We start from the raw sequence: 5,000 nt of genomic DNA on the forward strand, positions 1-5,000 counted from the left end.
ACAACAGAGTTTTTAGTCTGAGTCCGTGTTGTTTGGCTTGGGGCAGAGTCTCCCTCGCTGACCTAACACTTACAAAGGGAGCTTAGCTCCCTTAGGTCACTATCGAAGGTTTCTGTAGTTATGATTCCTTCTTGTGTGATCGACCAGACTAAGTCCTGTTGCTGTTCTCGGGGAGGATAAATCTTCCCTTGGGAGTAGCAACGCCTTCCTTTCTTTGGTGCTCTGGAAGCTGGCAGGTATTATACTACTGCGCTGGCCCTTTCCCTTAGATCTCCCTTAGGTTAAGACAAAGTTCTTGGCTGCGGGTGATCTGTCACTAAAGCAAGGTTGGCAGGACCCTCTTGTCCCTTCCCCCTCTATCTCCGTAATGGCCTAGCCATTACTGTACTGTACCTTGCCGGCCGGCAGAGCTGGCCGGCAGGGGTATTACTGTACTGTACGTCATTCTACTTCTGGACCTAGTATAGGTTGGGATGTGGAATTGACTAAGCCCATTGCCGGCCGGCAGAGATGCTGGACGGCAAGGGTCTTATGTTTTCGAGTGCTGCCCGGACCTCTCTTGGTCCCTCATCCATGCCTGCCGGAAGAGCCGGACGGCATTGGTCAAGGAAGCCTGAATTAAGTTTCTCCCCTTCCTTATATGCACTCTTTCGGTTGCCGGGCTCGGGGGGTTGTGTACACTCTTATCCCGGCATCCATTCTATTTTCTTCTAGTGCTGTACCTGTCCCGGCTGCCGGCCTATGAGGCCGGCTGCCGGCCTATGAGGCCGGCAGCCGGGCAGGTGTAGTCTTCTGGTTCTTTTGCTGCCGGCTGGCATCGGTCTTGTACCTTTGCCGGCCGGCTTATGTCAGTCCTTGTCTGCCGGTCACCAAGAGTGTGGCCGGCAGCTGGGTACTACCTTGTGTAGTTGCTGGCCGGCAATCATTGCCGGCCAACACTGGCTGTTGCTGGCCGGCAGCTGCTGCCGCCGGCACAGGCATTTGAACCAGAGGGCTGCCGCCCTATAGCTGTTAAGTAGTATACTTTAAAGCTAATTGTGGTGTGTGCCGGCCGGCAAAGGCAGGCCGGCACACATCCTCCTATACTGTACTAGTATTCTTCTGTATAGCATATACAGTAAGAAGAAAACTATAGTAAAAGTTTAGGTACAGCACTGTATCTTCTAACACTATTGTGTTTTCTTGCACGGCCCTTTGCGGTTGCCTTCAGACAAGAAGCAGAGTTCTTCCCTGTCTATTATCCCGGATTTTAAAATCATTGCCTAGGTGTGAGCTCCACCTGTTTCCTCTGGAAACTTTGCATTGGTTACTCTAGTAGAGATAAACCATTTTGATTTTATTATCTGGAAGGATGCAGCAATGGGCTGTGAGGGAAGCACAAGTGTGTGTCTTTAATTTCTGAATTGTTATGCTATACTATGCATATCCAGTGATACATAGTTCACTTGATACTCATGGAAATTTCTTCTCTTTACAGAAGGACACTCCGAAGTGGGGAAGTGCTTTCTGCAATGTCAGCAGCAAGAACCTCTGCGGACATGAGTTTTGTAGGAGACACGCAGCATACGCTGTCTCCAAGGATGATCTCCGGTATTGGGACCCTCAGGTATGTACTGTGTGCACTAACCTGATTAATGAGACATTTAAATAGCTAGGAAGAAGCTTCGTACCTGGGTAAGGGGCTTCCAAAAGTACACTTCTGGCCCTTATCTTCCAAGTGAGAATATGAGGGCGTATCTTTTCCCTAAGGCATCAGCTGATGCAGTGATTCCCCAGCCTCAAGAGGAGATCCCCTAAGTTCAGATCCAGGTGGATGCTGAAGTCGCGGTCGCGATGCAAGACATCCAGCTAAATGACAGGATATCTGATGTGGACGGGTGTCAGGAGGAAGACCTCCTTGCAGAAGCCCAGGATGAAGTTCAAGCCCCTCTACATCGGCCGGTCTCCCAATAGAGCTGGGACAGGCCCTCTCTTCTATTGTTGGAATGATCCAACAAATGCAGAAGGAGAATCAGGAGAAGGCGGCTGCAATGGAACTGCGAATGCAGTGCCTTGCAGAATCACATGGGCCCCAGAAAAGCTCAATGTGAAAGACCTTCCTTTGTGCTCGGATGCTAACCCATGGAGGTATGCTGAGCACATGTCGATGACGACTGGAAAGATCGTCATCTCGGATATGCTGGGCTCAGTTCCCCTGGAGGGTGGAATTCTGGCCCAGCAAGGCACCATATCCGGACTGTTATATCCGGCTGAGGAAGGAACCAGCTTCAAAGGAGGAGGCAGAGCAGAAGGAGGTCATAGTGATGACCATGCTAAGGCTCAAGCTCTACTTTCATCTTCGATGAAAGAGAGGGGCTTCTCTAACTCAATGGTAGCTGCATTGAATAGGAAGCTCCCTTCCTTTGTGTCCTCGCCTACTAGAGCCTTCCCACTTTTACAGAAAGGGTTTCTGGCTGTACTAAAAGCAATCGAGGCCGGCAAGTCTTGCCTCTCCCTAGAGGAGTGTAAACCCTTGTCGCTGGCCCTGCCTATGGACCACAAAGATTGGAAGGACGTCCATCTTACGTTCTAAGAGGGAAAGTTGGAGGCTGATATTGCCGGACGTCAGTTCGGCAAGGACCTCCCTAAGCTGTCTGACTTTCTTTTGCGAAGTGAGTCGATACAATAGAAAGACTGACTGCCTCAATGTCTCTTCAGACTACTCTCGAGACGATGGCAAGTGACCCCAAGGTCCATGAAATGTTCATGGTAGTGGCCAAGCCTCATCTGGCCCCAGTGACGAAGGACCTTTATGGCTTCGTCAAGGCAAGGAGAGCTTGTAGGGAGTTCGTGTTTACCTCGGCTACAGTGAGGCACGAGCTAAAGAAACAAATCTCCTCCAACATTTGGGGAAAAGACCTTTTTCCCTACCGACTTGGTCAAAGAAGTTTTTGATAAAGCCACCTTGGAGAATAGAAACCTTCTCCAGAAGTGGGACCTGGCTATCAAAAGAAAGTCTTCCCCGGATGAGGGTCCTCAACCAAAGAGGAAAACTATGAGGACTAGGCTACCTTCTCGGCCAGCCAAGCCTCTTAGACAGCAACAGCAATTGCAATTGCCATTGCCCCCAGTGCCCCAGATCGTGGCACAAACCCCGACCACCTTTCAGTGGGTACCCCAGGCCGTGTCGACACAGTCCACGGCATTCACCCCAGCGTTCGAAGGGCAGTCTACTTCCTTCCGAGCAAAGCCTAGAGGAGCAGCCAGAGGCTCGTCTAGACGCCCCTCAAGGGGAAGGGGATTCAGGGGTGGTCGTGGTCAGGAAGGCAAGACCTCAGGACGGCAGTCCAAGTGAGGTGATACCGGTAGGAGGGAGACTTCTGAAATTTCGGGATCGGTGGACCTTCGATCCCTGGGCCCACAGCCTACTCAAGAATGGATTGGGCGGGAGCTGGTACAGCACTCCACCCCCGTACCTTCGGTTTTTCCAACACTCCACCCCCGTTATGGAGGAGTACGTTCAAGAACGGTTGGAGAAAAAGGGTGAAGCCCATCAATTTCTAAGGGAGGCTGTTTTGTGTTCCCAAGAAAGACTCGGAAAAGCTCAGAGTCATTCTGGACTTGTCGCCACTTAACAAGTTCATAGTGAATTGCAAATTCAAAATGCTAACACTGCAACACATAAGGACCTTACTGCCCAAGAGGGCATATTCCGTCTCTATAGACTTGTCAGATGCCTACTGGCACATTCCAATTAGCCATCGACTCTCCCCCTACCTAGGGTTCAGGCTACAGCGAAGACTATACGCCTTCGGAGCCATGCCATTCGGGCTAAACATAGCCCCAAGGATTTTTACGAAGCTTGCGAGCGTAGCTCTCAAACAATTTCGCCTAAAGGGAATTCAGGTAGTAGCCTACCTGGACGACTGGTTGGTGTGGGCAGCATCCGAGACAGAATGCTTGCAAGCTTCCAGTCAGTGATCCAGTTCCTAGAGTACCTAGGCTTCAAGATCAACAGAAAAAGTCTCGACTTTCTCCATCTCAAAAGTTCCAGTGGCTAAGATCCACTGGGACCTTTTGTCACACCGTTTCTCCACCCCAGCGAAGAAAAGGAAGGAGATAGCGGGTTCTGTCAAGAGACTTCAAGATTCCGAAAGGATATCAAGACACGAGCAGGAGAGAGTACTGCGCTCTCTCCAGTTTGCTTCGGTGACAGACCCAGTGCTAAGAGCACAGCTAAAGGATGCAATCGGAGTTTGGAGAAGTTATGCATCAAACGCGTGAAGAGATCTGAGAAGACCAGCCGCTTCGGCTAAGTACTCTTCTCAGGCCTTGGTCCCAAGCCAGACATCTAAAGAAGTCAGGTTCTTCTTCAGCCACCTCCCCCGTCGGTGACGATTCACTCAGACGCCTCAAAGGAGGGATGGGGAGGTCACTCTCATCGGAAAAAAGTCCAGGGGACTTGGTCCAGGCTATTCAAGACCTTTCTCATAAAACTTTCTAGAAGCTAGGGCAGTGCTCCTTACCTTAAAGAAAGTCTCCCCGCGTCATTCGTTCCACATAAAGTGGTAATAGACAGCGAGGTAGTTGTAAGATACTTGAATCGACAAGGATCGAGGTCACCACCTCTCAACCAGGTGATGTTGGCCGTCTTCCGATTGGCGGAAAAGAAGAAGTGGTACCTGTCAGCAGTTCACCTTCAAGGAGTCCGCAATGTGACAGTGGACGCTCTATCCAGGTTCACACCGATAGAGTCGGAATGGTCCTTAGACGCAGGATCATTCTCCTTCATTCTGAATCAGTCCCAGAACTGCAGATAGACCTCTTTGCGACGAAAGACAACAAGAAGTTGCCCCTGTACGTGCCCCGTACGAGGACCCCTTAGCGGAAGCAGTGGACGCGATGTCCCTCGACTGGAACAGATGGTCCAAGATTTATCTGTTCCCTCCTCACAACCTTCTGTTGAGGGTCCTCAACAAACTGAGATCCTTCAAAGGGTAGCGGCAATAATGGCCCACAAG

Source organism: Palaemon carinicauda, chromosome 29 (assembly GCF_036898095.1).
Source record: "Palaemon carinicauda isolate YSFRI2023 chromosome 29, ASM3689809v2, whole genome shotgun sequence".
NCBI classification, from domain to species: Eukaryota; Metazoa; Arthropoda; class Malacostraca; order Decapoda; family Palaemonidae; genus Palaemon; species Palaemon carinicauda.